The sequence below is a fragment of the Ursus arctos genome, unplaced genomic scaffold, assembly GCF_023065955.2.
Source record: "Ursus arctos isolate Adak ecotype North America unplaced genomic scaffold, UrsArc2.0 scaffold_2, whole genome shotgun sequence".
Lineage (NCBI taxonomy): Eukaryota > Metazoa > Chordata > Mammalia > Carnivora > Ursidae > Ursus > Ursus arctos.
The window spans coordinates 80923439-80940598 of record NW_026622874.1 but is presented as its reverse complement, the minus strand read 5'-3'; the positions used below and the strand labels follow the sequence as shown (position 1 = coordinate 80940598).

The 17160-nt window shown below is 40.5% G+C and overlaps 1 protein-coding gene across 3 annotated transcripts in view; it reads left to right on the top strand.

Annotated features, from left to right (window-relative positions):
- LOC113270720 (uncharacterized) overlaps positions 1-17160 on the top strand; it is a 157598-nt gene that overhangs the window by 117668 nt on the left and 22770 nt on the right. The gene's annotated exons all lie outside the window — the stretch shown is intronic.

The window sequence follows — 17160 nt, the reverse complement described above, 5'->3', positions numbered from 1 at the left end:
GGTTTTCTGGTCATTGTGGTGTTCAAGAGAGCTTTTCCCGGAGAGAGAATTTTTTCTAACAGGATTTTAGCCACAGAAGAGTCATTGGCCTTTCTACAAGGGAAAGCTTTGGTCCAGTGAGATAACATAGGCACATTGACTAACACAAACTTATTTCCATGAGATGAGAAAGTTGCATGAAATCCAGTTGCCAAATCTCAAATGGTTCATTGAGCAGTCTAAAATGCCCAGGGGAGGTATGGATTTGTTTTCCAGGATCGTATTTTGGACAAGTGGGACAAGCAAGGTTGGCACTTTCTGCAGTCTTCTTAGCATTTCCCCACCAATACTGGTTCATCAACCCTATCAGTTTGTCAGTAGACCAATGGTTTAATATTTGTACAGTTGTCAGGAGTGGGAATTTTAGAATTTTGGAGATGGCCATATTGTTATTTGATCCAAACCAGAATTCTCTCTTTTTATCAACTAGTCATCAGATTCCCAACATTGTTTCTCCTTGTCTGGGCCCTGTTGTTGGCCATGTCTGCTCAATTTTTCCCAATTGTCAGTTGGTAGGACATCCCTTCAGAACATGACAGAGGTCTGGCTCTCGGTGTCCTTTTGAGCAGCTTTTTTTGGGCAGAACTATAAGCCAGGTGGTTTCCTTTGGCCTCCAGAAAGTCAAGTGCAGAATATCCCTGGGACCTTAATAATAGCTAGATCTGCAGGCAAAAGCATGGCATCTGATGAATTTTAGACCTAGCAGCCATTTTTAATCTCATCCCCATTGTAAGGAAGGAAACCTCGTTTCTTCCATAATATTCCAAAACCATGAGCTAGCTATCCAAAGCATATACCGAGTATCACCTTACATGTTTGCAGTGCTGCCCTCGGCTACAATAGAAGCTGCCTTAAGGACACAGAACTCATCCTGCTGGGCTGAAGTAGCCAGAGGGAAAGGTGCTGCCTCAGTGTCCTCAAAGGGAGTTGTGGTAGCTTAGCTGGCGAGATATTTATCATTTTCCTCCTCTAAGTAAGAACCATCAGGAAAGCATGAAAAGTGTGCTTTGGTTAGAGCAATTTGCTGAAAATTGTCACAGGGAGTCAACAGGTGACCTGTCGGTGTGAAGTGGCTGTGGGGGGGTTTCATCTGTGAAGGAGGGGAGAAGGGTGGCTGGGTTGAGGCTTTTGGAACCAGAAAGAGTTATGTGAGGAGTGGTACCAGGAGGATTTCATAGGAGGTGAGGTGACTGTCTGGAAAATGTTGAGTGTGAGGAGAGTTCAGAAGGGCTTCTACTACATGGGGTGCAGCGATGGTTAAAGGGGATGGTGTGATGAATTCTTCAGTGGCCTTATCCCAGAGGGCAGTGGCAGGAATGGCTCTGAGGCAGGCGGGTATCCCCCAGCCATAGCATCTACCTGTTGACTCTTATACCTTGTGGGATGATGGTGGTCCTTGTGTTTTGGGGTGAGCACTGCAAGGACATTCCCTTCCGTATCAGAGAGATGAAAAAGGGAAGTTGGTCATTAGGAGTTCCAAGGGCAGGGGCTAATGGTAGACTTTTGTTTAAAGTTTCAAAGCGGTGTCATCCCCCTCTTTCTGAATAATTGTGTTAGGTTTCTCATGTTTTAGTAAAATGTACAGCAGCTGAGCCTTAAAAGAGAAGTTTGGAATCCACTGTTGACAGTAGCTGGCCAGTCCAGGAAAGCCTGGTCATTGGTGCTTAGTTTTAGGTTGTGGGAAATTGAGGATGCCTTGAGTCTACCTGGATCCAGGTACTGTCCTTGTTCTGAGATCAGGTGACCTAAATACCTAAGCTGAGTTTGAGCAAACTGCAGTTTTTCTTTGGAGACTGCATGACCCTTTTAAGGCCAAAAGTTTTCCCAGGTGGATGCTGTCTTCCTGTGAAGAGGTGTGAGGAGGGGAGCAGAGATGCCAATCATCTACATATTGTAACAAAGGAGAGCCCACAGCACACTCACTATCATGTGGTGGGCAAAATGGGTGAAGGGGAGAGGGAGATATAGGCCTCCAGTAATGAAATGAGTAAGTCATGGGAATAAAAAGCAGAGCATAAGGAATACAGTCAATGATGGTTCGTAGTGATGTAATGGGATAGACGGTAGCTGTACTTGTGGTGAATATAGCCTAATGTATAAAGTTATAGAATCACTAAGTTGTACACCTGAAACTAATGTAATATTGTGTGTCAACTGTAGTCAAAAAAAAAAAAAAAAGTTGGGGGGCGCCTGGGTGGCACAGTGGTTAAGCAACTGCCTTTGGCTCAGGGCGTGATCCCGGTGTTATGGGATCGAGCCCCACATCAGGCTCCTCCGCTATGAGCCTGCTTCTTCCTCTCCCACTCCCCCTGCTTGTGTTCCCTCTCTCGCTGGCTGTCTCTATCTCTGTCAAATAAATAAATAAAACCTTTAAAAAAAAAAGTTGGAAATGTGGGATCTATTTAGATCCTCAGGAGATTTAACTTCAAAGGGGCAGGTTTCAAGAGGTTTAGGAGAGGAGGAAGCAGAGAGAGCTTCAGAGGAAAAGGAAGGTTTGGTAAAAGGAAAAGAGGGAGAGAGGCCTTAGCAAAGTATTAACATCAAGGCAGTTGAGTCCCTAGAGGAATGTCACTCTGCCTGTTTCAAGGACTTGGGCTCTAGGAAGTAAGGAAATTTAACAATTTTTCTTCTGTCTTTGTTTCCCACATCAGATAAGAGTGTGGGAGCAGAGGAGATGAGAGGGTGCAGAGATAACAGAGGGAGATGGTGCTGGAGGTGGGGCCTGAGGTGTGGCCTGAGCACAATGTGGTTGCCTCCCCTCCTTAGACAAAGAAAGTGGGGGAGGAGAAGAAGAGGACTCAGAAGCCCTGTTTTGTCTCTTTAATTGTATGCTTGCATCATTTATTTAATTTTTTAAAATTATTTATTTGACAGAGACAGAGCACAGGCAGGGAGAGTGGCAGGCAGAGGGAGAGGGAGAAGCAGGCTCCCCACTGAGCAGGGAGACTGATGGGGAACTCAGCTCAGGACCCTGGGATGAAGACCTGAGCAGAAGGCAGACTCTCACTTGACTGAGCCACCCCGTCGCCCCCTCATTTAGTTTACAAATTGTATTTGGAGAGATGCAATTTTCGATTCTTGTTAGCATTTGGCAGCTTCCAAATACCTATTGTAATCGGTATCCTGTTTTGTCAATTTTAGAACCATGGCAGTCCATTCAGGTGTGAGAAAATTAAGGTTGGGATGATCAAAAGTTCCTCATCATGGCCATTGAAGTTGTCAATTATTTCAGGTTAGGTCAGTCCATTTATTTAAAAATATGCCTCCAGAGGGACCATAATTTGTTTTTTTTTTTTCTCATATTGCCCCCTTATTTTATTTTATTTTGTTTTATTTATTTTTTATTTTTTTTAATGATTTTTTATTATATTATGTTAGTCACCATAAGTACATCCCCGGTTTCCGATGTAAAGTTCGATGATTCGTTAGTTGCTTATAACCCCCAGTGCAACATGCAATATGTGCCCTCCTTACTACCCATCACCGGTCTATCCCATTCCCCCACCACCCTCCCCTGTGAGGCCCTCAGTTTGTTTCTCATAGTCCATAGTCTCTCATGTTTCATTCCCCCTTGTGATTACCCCCCTTTCTTTATCCCTTTCTTCCCCTAGCGATCATCCTAGTTCTTATGTTCCACAGATGAGAGAAATCATATGATAATTGTCTTTCTCTGCTTGACTTATTTCACTTAGCATTATCTGCTCCAGTGCCGTCCATGTTGCAGCAAATGTTGAGAACTCGTTCTTTCTGATAGCGGAGTAATATTCCATTGTATATATGGACCACAACTTCTTAATCCAGTCATCTGTTGAAGGGCATCTCGGCTCCTTCCACGATTTAGCTATTGTGGACAATGCTGCTATGAACATTGGGGTGCATATGGCCCTTCTCTTCACTACATCTGTATCTTTGTGGTAAACACCCAGTAGTGCAATGGCTGGATCATAGGGTAGCTCAATTTTGAACTTTTTAAGGGACCTCCACACTGTTTTCGGGAGTGGCTGTACCAACTTGCATTCCCACCAACAATGTAGGAGGGATCCCCTTTCTCCACATCCTCTCCAACAATTGTTGTTTCTTGCCTTGTCTATTTTTGCCATTCTAACTGGCGTAAGGTGGTATCTCAGTGTGGTTTTGATTTGAATTTCCCTGATGGCTAAGGATTTTGAACATTTTTTCGTGTGTCTGTTAGCCATTTGTATGTCATCATTGGAAAAGTGTCTGTTCGTATCTTCTGCCCATTTTTTTATTTATTTGTTTCTCGTGTATTGAGTTTGAGAAGTTCTTTGTAGATCTTGGATACCAGTCTTTTATCTGTAGCATCATTTGCAGATATCTTCTCCCATTCCGTGGGCTGCCTCTTAGATTTTTTTGACTGTTTCCTTGGCTGTGCAGAAGCTTTTTATCTTGATGAAGTCCCATAAGTTCATTTTATCTTTTGTTTCTCCTGCCTTTGGAGATGTGTCATGAAAAAGTTTGCTTTGGCCGATGTCATAGAGGCTGCTGCCTATGTTCTCCTCTAGAATTCTGATGGATTCCTGTCTCACATCAAGGTCTTTTATCCACTTGGAGTTTATGTTTGTGTATGGTGTGAGAGATTGGTCAAGTTTCATTCTTTTGTATGTAGCTGTCCAATTTTCCCAGCACCATTTATTGAAGAGACTGTCTTTTTTCCACTGGATGTTTTTTCCTGCTATATCAAAGATTAGTTGCCCAAAGAGCCGAGGGTCCATTTCTGGGTTCTCTATTCTGTTCCATTGGTCTATGTGTCTGTTTTTGTGCCAGTACCATGCTGTCTTTGAATTCACAGCTTTGTAGTACCGCTCGAAATCCGGTATTGTGATGCCCCCAATTTGTTTTTCCTTTTCAGCAGTTCCTTGGAGATTTGGGGCCTTTTCTGGTTCCATACAAATTTAAAGACTATTTTTAAACATAAAACCATCCAGTGTCCCCATGGGTGAAATGCCCTAAAGCATTTTGATGACTGGGATCCCATTTCTTATAAAAGAATTTCAAGGCCATCCTGTTTCCAGAAGGAATCATACCAAAGGCCAGCCCAGTTTCAGAGAGAACAGTTCAGTCCCAAACAGACCAGAGACTGAAGGCTAGTGCAGTTCCAACAGGCACAGTCCCAAAGGGAAGAGTGCAGTTGCAAAGGGGAATAGGACCAAAGCCTACACAATTGCAACTGACAGAGTTCCCACTGGAAGGGTCTGCTTTTAAAAGGACTCAGATTGAGGGCTAGCCCAATTCCATTAGGAGCAGTCCCATTCCAGACAGGAATTAGACTAAAGACTGCACAGATCCTTCAGGAAGAATCTGAATCAGACCTGAAGGCCAAACAAGTACACTCAGGGGTGATTAAAAAAAAAAAAAAAAAAAAAAAGACCATCAATAGATCCCAGGTAAAGCTTGGAGAGCTCAGACACAGGGTATGAAGCTTGAAATCTAGGAGAAAACTTGGCCTCAAAACCCCAGGTCAGAGGCACCTGGGTGTCAGTGAGTTAAGTGTCTGACTTGATTTCAGCTCAGGTCTTGATCTTAGGGTCCTGGGATTGAGCCCTGGGTTGGGCTTCCCCACTCAGCATGGAATCTGCAGGTGCGCGCTCTCTCTCTCTCTCTCTGTCTCTCTCTCCTCCCCCTCCTTCTACCTGTCCACTGGCTTTTGCTTTCTGTCTCAAAGAAAATAAATCTTAAAAAAAAAAATTATCAGGAACACTTCTAAATATGGAGAAGATTGTACTAAGCAGAGTTTTTGAATCTGTTTTGGAAGAAAAAACATGTTATTTTTTTAATTTTTAATTTTTATTTTATTATTTTATTATACTATTTTTTTTAAAAGATTTTATTTATTCATTTGACAGAGAGAGAGACAGCCAGCGAGAGAGGGAACACAAGCAGGGCGAGTGGGAGAGGAAGAAGCAGGCTCATAGCGGAGGAGCCTGATGTGGGGCTCGATCCCATAACGCCGGGATCATGCCCTGAGCCGAAGGCAGATGCGCAATGACTGAGCCACCCTGGCGCCCCTATGATAATATTTTTTTATTATGTTAGTCACCATACAGTACATCCCTGGTTTTTAGATGTAAAGCTCGATGATTCATTAGTTGCATATAACACCCAAAAATGGTGCTTGCATCCACCAATTCATACATTTCCAATTTATTCACTTTTCTCTTTTGTTTATTTTCTAATTCACATATATTCATATATCTTCCTGTTTGTTTGTTTTTTTTTTTAAGATTTTGTTTATTCCTTAGGGAGAGAGAGTGTGAGCAGGAGGGAGAGGCAGAGGGAGAAACAGAGTCCCCATTGAGCTGGGAGCCCAATGCAGGACTCCATCCAGGACCCTGAGAGCATGAACGGAGCCAAAAGCAGATGCTTAACTGACTGAGCCACCCAGGCACCCCTGTATCTTCCTAAGTTGTACATTCATAACACATACTGTCATGCCTCCTTCCTGTGACTTGTAAGACAAGAAGATAGGCCTTCTAAGGAGAATGCAGCTTCGTATAACTTCAGGATTTGTTGTTGTAGGTTATTACTAACTTTTTCCACACAGGTGAAAATATCTTCCCACATTGACTAGTCATTTAAAAAAGGAATGTATCTGTATCAGTGTGATGTCATTTCATCATAGTGTATTTCATTTGATATTTTAACTATGTAGTAAATATAGGTATATTTTAGACATAAGACTCCCCCCCCCATTTCATTTAATTTGAAAAGAGGTATATATCCTATGTGTGCAATTTTAAGGTTTGCACATTTGAAATCATAAATGGAGACCTTTTGCGTATGAAATTAAGGTAATTTGCTGAATAAGATGCAAGGGGGCATAATCATTTGGGGGGAAGAAATAATGGCTTATACTGCACAGACCTGCTATAGTTACTCAATTATATATCTGGATAGGGGCAATAATAGGACAATACCCCCATTTTTTTTTTCCAATTTATGAATGATTTCAGAAACTAAATGTGTCACATTTTCATTCCAAGATAAAGAAATCAACAAATCTGTTGTGCCATTATTCTTTAAATTTTTTTTATTCATGTATAAGTAAGTGTTATATTAGTGTCAGGTGTGCAATATGATTCTACCACTGTATACATGACTCTGTGCTCATCACCATCAGTGTCCTCGTAATCCCCTTCATCTTTTTCACCCATCCCCCCACCCACCTCTCCTCTGTCAACCATCAGTTTGTTCTCTGTATTTAAGAGTCTGTTTGGATTCATCTTTTTTCTTTGTTTATTAAATTCCAGATATGAGTGAAATCACATGGTATTTGTCTCTCTCTGACTTCTTTCGCTTGGCATTATATCTTCTAGATCCATCCATGTTGTTGCAAATGGCAAGATCTCAACTTCTTTTTAATATCTGAGTAATGTTTTATTGAATATATACTACATCTTCTATATCCACTAATGTATGGACGGACACTTGGGTTGCCTCCGTATCTTGGCTGTGGTAATAATGCCTCAGTTAATGTAGGGGTGCATCTCTCTTCTCAAATTAGTGTTTTCATTTACCTTGGGTAAATGCCCACTGTGGAATTACTGGATTGTATGGTATTTAGAAATTTTGTGAGGAACCCACATCTTGTTTTCCGTAGTGGCTGTATCAGTTTGCATTCCCACCAGCAGTGCATGAGGGTACCTTTTCCTCCAATCCTCAACAACACTTGTTATTTCTTGTGTTTTTTCTTCTACCCCTTATGATGTGTGTGAGATGATATCTTATTCTGATTTGAATTTCCCCCATGATTAGTGAAAGTAAGCATCTTTTCAGGTGTCTGTTGACCATCTGTATTTCTTTAGAGAGAAATGTCTATTCATGTCCTCTGCTTATTTTTAATTGGATACTTTGGGGTTTTTTTGGTGTGGCATTGTATAAGTTCTATATGTATTTTGGATATTAACTTCTTATTAGACACATCATTTGCAAACATCTCGCATTCAGTATATTGCCTTTGTGTTTTGTTGGTAGCTTCCTTCACTGAGCAAAAGTTAATATTTTGTTGTAATCCCAGTTAATTAATTTTGCTTTTGTGGCCCTTGCCAGAGGAGACCTAGCTTAGAAAATTGTTCCCATAGCTGATGTCAAAAAAATTACTGCATGTATTCTTTTAGGAATTTTATGGTTTCAGGTCTCACATGTGGGTCTTTAATCCATTTTGAGTCTATTTTTGTGGGTGGTGTAAGGAAGTGGTTGGTTTCATTGTTTTGTGGGTGGGCGTCCAGTTTTTCCAGCACCATTTGTTGAAGAGACAAGTCTTTTCCCCATTGTGTATTCTGGTCTCCTTTGTCATGGATGAATTGACCATATAAAGATGGGGTTATTTCTGGACTGTCCTATTCCATTGGTCTGTGTATTCATTTTTGTGCCAGGTCATATTGTTTTGATTATTACAGAGTTATAGTATGTCTTGAAATCTGGAATTGTGATACCTCCAGTTTTGTTCTTTTTCAAGATTGTTTTGGTCATTCAGGGTCTTTGTGTTCTGTACAAATTTTAAGATTCTTTATTCTGGTTGAGTGAAAAACTGCTGTTGGTATTTTGATAGGGATTGCATTAAATCTGTGGGTTCCCTCAGGTGGCAGGGACATTTTAATATTGGTTCTCCCAATTGATGAACATGGAATTTGCTCATGGATTTGCTTCTGTCATCTTCAGTTTCTTTCGCCAGTGTTGGATAGCTTTCAGAGTACAGGCATTTCACCTCCTTGGTTCAGTTGATTGCTAGGTATTTTAAACTTTATGGTGCAACTGTCAACAGGACTGTTTTCTTAATTTTGGTTTCTACAACTTCATTAGGAGCATATACAAATGCAACATATATAAATTTTGTATCCTGAAGCTTTACTGAATTTATTGATTGCTTCTAGGAGTTTTTTTGGTAGAGTCTTTAGGGTTTTCTCTGTATAGTCTCATGTCATAGTCTCATGTCATCTACAGATAGGGGAAAATTTTGTTTTTTTCATTACCAATATGAGTGCCTTTTATTTCTTCTTGTCTGATCGCTGTGTCTAGGACTCAGTAATATGTCGAGTAAATGTGGTGAGAGTGGACATGTTTGTCTTGCTCCTGAACCTAGAGTGAAAGCTCTCAGTTTTTCAGCACTGAGGGTGATGTTAGCCATGGGTTTTTCATAGCTGACCTTTATTCTGTTGAGGTATGTTTCCTCTATTGCTACTTCGTTGAGCATTTTAATAATGAATAGATGTTGTCCTCGTTAAATGATTTTTCTTCATCTATTGACATGATCATATAGTTGTTTTTCTGTCTCTTGTTACTATGATCTGTCGCCTTGATTTGTGCATATTGACCCACCCTCGCATCCCTGGAAGAAATCCCACTTGACCGGGGGGAATGGTTTTTGTTTTTTAATGCCCTGTTGGATTCAGTTTGCTAAAATTTTGTTGGGAATTTTTGCATCTAGTTTCATCAGAGATACTGGCCTTTAGTTTCCTTATTTTGTAGTGTGTTTATCTGGTTTGAGCATCAGGGTCATGCTGGCCTCATAGAATGAATTTGGAAGCTTATCCTTCTCTTCTGTATTTTAGAATAGTTTGAGAAGAATAGGTATTAAATGTTCCTTAATTATTTGGTGGAATTCAGTTGTGAAACCATCCAGTCCTCATCTTTTGGATCAGAGGTTTTTGATTACTGATTCAATTTCATTGCTAGTAATTGGTCTGTTCCAATTTTCTGTTCTTCATTCCATTTTAGAAGCTTATATGTTTCTAGCAATTGATCAATTTCTTGTAGGTTGTCTTATTTGTTGGCAGATAAGTGTTCATAATGTTCTCTTATGATCCTATGTGTTCTTGTGATGTTGGTTGTTAATTCACCTCTTACATTTTTGATTTTATTTATTTTTGTCCTCTCCTTTTTTTAAAAACATATATTTAAATTCATTTAATTAACATAGACGGTATCATTGGTTTCAGACTTACAGGTCTGTCATTCATCAGTCTTATATTAACATCCAGTGCTCATTACATCACATGCCCTACTCAATGTCCATGACCCAATTACCCCATCCCTCCACCCCCCCTCCCCTCCAGCAAACCTCAGTCAGCTTCCTATGATTAAGAGTCTCTTACGGTTTGTTGCCCTCTCTAGTTTTGTCTTCTTTTAACCTCTTTCCTCTCTCCCCCTATGATCCTCTCTTTTGTTTCTTAAATTCCAAATACTAGTGAGATCATATGATAATTGTCTTTCTCTGATTGACTTTTTTTGCTCAGCATAATACCCTCTTTCAATCCACATCACTGTAAATGGCAAGATTTCACTTTTGATGGCTGCATAATATTCCATCTTAGCTATCTATCTATCTATGTATCTATCCATCTATATATATCACGTCTTCTTTATCCATTCAATATGTGTCGATGGACATCTGGGCTCCTTTCATAGATAGTCTTTGTGGACATTGCTGGTATAAACACTGGTGCCCCTTCAGATCAGTACATTTGTATCTATGGGGTAAATACCCAGTAGTGCGATGGCTGAGTCATAGGGTAGCTCTATTTTCAATTTTTTGTGGAACCTCGGTACTGTTTTCCAGAGTGGCTGCACCAGCTTGCATTCCCACCAACAGTGGAAGAGAGCTCCCCTTTCTCCACATCCTTGCCAACATCTGTCGTGTCCTGACTTGTTAATTTTAACCATTCTGACTGGTGTAAGGTGGTATCACATTGTGGTTTTGATTTGTATTTCCCTGATGCCAAGTGATGTGGAGCATTTTTTCATGTGTCTGTTGGCCGTTTGGATGTCTTCTTTGGAGAAATGTCTGTTCATGTCTTCTGCCCGTTTCTTGAGTGGATTACTTGTTCTTTGGGTGTTGAGTTTGATAAGTTCTTTACAGATTGTGAATACTAGCCCTTTATCTGATATGTCATTTGCAAATATCTTCTCCTATTCTGTTGGTTGTCTTTTGGTTTTGTCAACTGTTTCATTTGCTGTGCAAAAGCTTTTTATCTTGATGCAGTCCCAATAGTTCATTTTTGCCTTTGCATCCCTTGCCTTTGGAAATGTGTCTAGCAAGAAGTTGCTGTGGCCGTGGTCACAGAGGTTACTGCCTGTGTCCTCCTCTAGGATTTTGATGGTTTCCTATCTCACATTTAGGTCTTTTATCCAGTTTTAGAATGGTATAAGGAAATGGTCCACTTTCTTTCTTTTCTGCCTGTGGCTGTCCAATTTTCTCAATACCATTTGCTGAAAAGACTATCTTTTTTCCATTGGATATTCTTTCCTGCTTTGTCAAAGTTTAGTTGACCATATTGCTGAGGGTCCATTTCTGGGCTCTCTATTCTGTTCCATTGATTTATGTGTCTGTTTTTCTGCCAGTACCATACTGTCTCGTTGACTACAGCTTTATAAGACAGCTTGAAGTCCGGAATTGTGATGCCACCAGCTTTGGTTTTCTTTTACAACATTCTTTTGGCTATTTGGGGTCTTTTCTGGTTCCATACAATTTTTAGGATTATTTCTTCTAGCTCTGTGAAAAAAGTTGATGGTATTTGATAGGGATTGCATTGAATGTAGAGATTGCTCTAGGTAGCATAAACATTTTAATAATATATGTTCTTCCAATCCATGATCATGGAACGTTTTCCCTTGTGTGTGTGTGTGTGTGTGTGTGTGTGTGTGTGTGTCTTTCTCAATTTCTTTCATGAGTGTTCTGTAGTTTTCGGAGGATAGATCCTTTGCCTCTTCGTTTAGGTTATTCCTAGGTATCTTATGGTTTGGGTTCAATTGTATATGGCTTTGACTCCTTAATTTCTCTTTCTTCTGTGTCATTGTTAGTGTATAGAAATGCAATTGATTTCTGTGCTTGATTTAAACGTGCCACTTTGCCGAGTTCCAGTATGAGTTCTGGCAATTTGGGGGTGGAGTCTTTTGGTTATCAGCATCATGTCGTTTGTGAAGAGTGAGTTTGACTTTTTCTTTGCCAATGCCTTTTATTTCCTTTTGCTGTATGATTGCTGAGGCTAGGGCTTCTAGCGCTATGTTGAACAGCATTGGTGATAGTGGACGTCCCTGCCATGTTCCTGACCTTAGGGGACAAGCTCTCAGTTTTTACCCATGCAGAATGAATGGGCTTTTCCTAGGTGGCTTTTATGATATTGAGGTATGTTTTGTCTATCCCTACACTGTGAAGAGTTTTAATCAAGAAAGGATGCTGTACCTGTCAAATGCTTTTTCTGTATCTATTGAGAGGGTCATGTGGTTCTTGTCCTTTCTTTTATTAATGTTGTGTACCCCATTGATTGGTTTGTGCTGGTTGAGCCACCCTTGCAGCCCAGGAATAAATCCCACTTGGTCATGGTGAATAATCCTTTTAATGGACTGCTGGATCGTATTGGCTAGTATTTTGGTGAGAATTTTTGCGTCCATGTTCATCAGGGATATTGGTATGTAATTTTCCTTCTTGGTGAGGTCTTTATCTGGTTTTGGGATCAAGCTAATGCTGGCCTTGTAGAAAGACCTTGGAAGAAGACTTTAGTTCTTTAAATGTTTGGTAGAATTCCCCTGGGAAGCCATCTGGTCTGTGCTCTTATTTGTTGGGAGATTTGTGATTACTGCTTCAATTTCCTTGCTGGTTATGGGTCTGTTCAGGTTTTCTTTTTCTTCTTAGTTCAGTTTTGGTAGTTCAGACATCTCTAGGGATGCTTCCATTTCTTCCAGGTTGCCTAATTTGTTGGCATGTAGTTGCACATAATATGTTCTTATAATTGTTTGTATTTCTTTGGTGTTGATTGTGGCTCTCCTCTTTCATTCATGATTTTCTTTATTTGGGTCCTTTCTCTTTTGGTAAGTCTGGGCAGAGGTTTATCAATCTTACTAATTCTTTCAAAAGAACCGGCTTCTTCTTTCATTGATCTGTTCTACTGTTCTTTTGGTTTCTATTTCCTTGATTTCTGCCTTAATCCTTATTATTTCTCTTCTCCTGCTGGGTTTAGGCTTTATTTGCTGTTCTTTCTTCAGTGCCTTTAGGTGTCAGGTTAGGTTGCATTTTGAGACCTTTCTTGTTCTTTGAGAAAGGCTTGTAGTGCTATATGCTTCCCTCTTAGGCCTGCCTTTGCTGCTTCTCAAAGGTCTTCAATAGTTGTATTTTCATTTTCATTTGTTTCCATGAATTTTTAAAATTCTTGTTTAATTTCCTGGTTAACCCATTCATTCTTTAGCACGATGCTCTTTAGCCTCCATGTATTTGAATTCTTTCCAACTTTCCTCTTGTGATTGAGTTCCAGTTTCAAAGCATTGTGGTCCCACAATATGCAGGGAATGATCCCAGTCTTTTGGTACCAGTAGAGAAATGATTTGTGACCCAGTATGTGATCTTTTCTGGAGAATGTTCCATGTGCACATGAGAAGAATGTGTATTCTGTTGCTTTAGTTTGGAATGTTCTGAATATATCTGTGAAGTCCGTCTGGTCCAGTGTGTCATTCAATGTCCTTGTTTCCTTGTTGATCTTCTGCTTAGATGATCTGTACATGGCAGTGAGTGGGGTGTTAAATTCCCCTACTATTATTGTATTATTGTCCATGTGTTTCTTTGATTTTGTTATTAATTGGCTTATATAATCGGCTGCTCCCCTGTTCAGGGCATAAATATTTACAATTGTTAGATCTTGTTGAATGGACCCTTTAATTATGGTATAGTGTCCTTCCTCATCCCTTATCACAGCCTTGATTTGAAATCTATTTGTCTGATATAAGGATTGCCACCCCAGCTTTCTTTTGATGTCCATTAGCATGATAAATGGTTTTCCACCCCCTCACTTTGAATCTGGAGGTGTCTTTGGGTCTGAAATGAGTCTCTTGCAGACAGCATATGGATGGGTCTTGCTTTTTTCTCCAATCTGATACCCTTTGTCTTTTGATTGGGACATTTAGCCCGTTTACATTCAGAGTAATTATTGAACGATATGAATTTAGTGCCATTGTATTATCTGTAAAGTCACTTTTTCTGCCTCATTTATCCTAGCACTTAGAACCTCCATTTTCTATTGCATCTCATTAATAGCCTTTTTGATTTCGAGTTGGTTAGATTTTAGTTCTTTTATTTCTCCAGAAAGGGATTCTGTAGTGTCTTCTATGCTTTTTTCAAGCCCAGCTAGTTATCTCTATTGAACTCTACTTCCAACATCTGACTTACGTCCATACTGATTAGGGACCTGGCAATCAGCACTGCCTCTTGTTCTCTTTTTTGAGGTGAGTTTTTCCATCTTGTCATTTGGTGCAGTGAAGAATAGATGAGTGAGAGAACAAAATACTAAAACGGCAACAACGACCCCAAAGAAATATACACCGAACGATACTCTGGATCCTGTGTGTATTTTGGTCTGTTTGTTAGAAAACTAGATCCCAAAATCGTAAAGAAAGAAAAACTTACATATGTACCAAAATAAAATTGAATACAATGGAAAGATAGAATGTAACCGTACAAATGGAAATTAAAAGACAAAAACCAAAGTGGAAAAAAAGGGAAAATAAAAGAATATACACTGATAGGTGAACAGAACACTATATCCTGAGTGTATTTTGGTCAGTTTGTTAGAAGAAACTACATCTCAAAATTGTAAAGAAAAGCATATTTATATATACAAAAATTAAACAGATTGAAAAGATAGAATGTATCTGTAAAGATGAAAATTTAAAGAGACTTTAAGAAAACAAAACGAATAAACAAAAAAAAAAAAAAAGAAGAAGAAGAAGAAGAAGAGGGGGAAAAAAGAGAATATGATCAGACAGGTGAAGAGAACTGAACCATACACTAGATTCTGGTTGTATTTTGGTCTGTTAGAGGAAACTGCATCCCAAAATTGTAAAGAAAAAAACTTGAGTATTTACAAAAACAAAATTAAATACAGTGAAAGGATAGAATGTAACTGTACAAATGAAAATTTAAAAAGATTTTTAAGAAAGAGTTGATGAAATAAGAAATGGGTTGAAAAATGAAAGAGAAAAAAAATTAAAATTGAAAGACTCGAGATTCCTGGGGAAACAACCATGAATTCTATATACTATATTCCCCTAGTGCTGAAGTTTTGCAGTTCTCAATGATTGGTATACTCGGTCTTGAATGGATATTCTTGGAGATCTTGGGGAGGGGCCTGTTGCCTTGATTCTCAGGTATTTTTGTCAGGGCTGAATTGTAGCGCCCTTGCCAGGGTCCCGGCTAAGTAATCTGGTCTAGTTTGCTCTATGTGGCTTTTGTTCCCTGAAGGGTTTCTGCCCAGCTTTAGCGGATGTGAGAATGAAAATGGGGGCCTCCCAAACTCCAGTCCCGGATCCGGGAACTCGGGGACCCACCCCTGAGTGCTTCCTCAGGGAAAAGCAGTCAATCATTCCTATCTCCCTGGTCTCCGCCCGCTCTCTGTGCTCACCCAGCCTGTGACTGAGCATCTGTATCTCAAGCCTGGATGCCACTGGTGTCTCTAAACCCTGCAGACTCCTGCAGTGCACACCCTGAGCTGTTCCTCCCTGGGGAGGAATGGGGGATTCTGCTGGTTCTGCCATTTGCTGGGCCCCTGCTCAGAGAGCGGTTGCCTGGCCATTCTGCAGTTCATGGTATATGGCATCCCTGAGCTAAGAGCCCACTCCTGGGCTCACTGATTCCAGGTGGCTCCCTGCTCCGATGCCTGCGAGCTCTGCCACACTCAGGCACCCCTGTTATTTCTGTGACCCCGGGGATCCCGAGACCACACTAACCCACCTAGGATTCTGCCCTGTTTTGCCACCTGGGCACCTTTCAGGCAGGGACATCCCTCACTGGAGCAGACTTCTAAAAGCTCTGATTTTGTGCTACATTTCTCTACCACTTTCTTGTAGCCAACTAACAGAGGTTCCCTCCCCCTGCAGTTTATCTTTCCGCATATCACCTCAGATTCACTTCACACCTCCTACGTTGGAGAAGGTGGTCACTTGTTCTATTTGGAGAGTTGCAGCTATTCTTTTATTCCATCTTGTGTTGCGTTCACAGATGTTCCAATGGTTTGATAGCTATCTAGCTGAATTCCAGGAACCGTATGAAATTAAGGTCTTCTGTTCCTCCTCCATCTTGGATTCTCTCCAGGAATACATTTTAAATCGCAACCCAATATGTTTATAGATACATAACAAAGAAGAGTTAATAGAATAATATTTATTCTAGCCTGCAATACGTTATGATGGACTTTATTCTACTTCATTTGTCTTTGATGCCATTTGCAACCTATGAAAATGCCCAACAATAGAGAAATGATTAAATTATTCATGGTATTTAATATTATATAACTTAAAAACATGATGCAGGTAGTTATTTGTAACATGGAAAGAACACAGTATCTTGTTGAGAGGAAAAGGGCTGTGAATGAATGTAAATATTATGCTATTTGTTGAAAAACAAAGTTTGAAAGGATACACGGGCCAAAAATTTAACATGTCCTTCTTTCGTAATAATACGTTCCTGTGCTTTCTGAATGTCTACCTTCGAAACATAAAGGCATGCAGCTAATATTTATTGAACATTTACTATGTGTGCCAGGCACTGGACTCAAAGCTTTACATGTATTACTGTTTCATTTCAGCCCCTCCAAACCTGAGATGGTATAACCGTCTATTTTGCAGAGTGGAAATGGAGGCTCAAAGACTCACAGTAAACTGCCTGAGGTTGGAGTGAAGAAAAGGGCAGATCTGGAGCTCAAAGCCATGTGTATCTGACAACAGAGTTCATGCTTTGCATGTTAGGCTGTGCTGCCTGATAGAGAGTAGACCGGAGGGTGCCTGCCAGTTAGCATGGGCCAGATGTTACTGTGTGTAACTAGTAGCCCTGTGTCTTAGCGGCTTCTAACGAGGGAAGTATCTTTCTTGCTCCTGCCAGACACCCACATGGTCTTCCTGGGACCAGGATAAAAGCAGACCCACCGTAGGTAACTGCCAGGTGCTATATGAGATGGACAGAGGGGATGCCAGACTCAGTTGTCCCAAGTGTTCTGTTTGAGGTGGCACCCCTCACTCCCACTCACATCTCACTGGCCAGAGCACGTCACAGGGATGCATCTAACTTCCAGGGTCAGATGACACCCTGACATGCTTGGTGGAGCCTACTGGGGCCACCACATG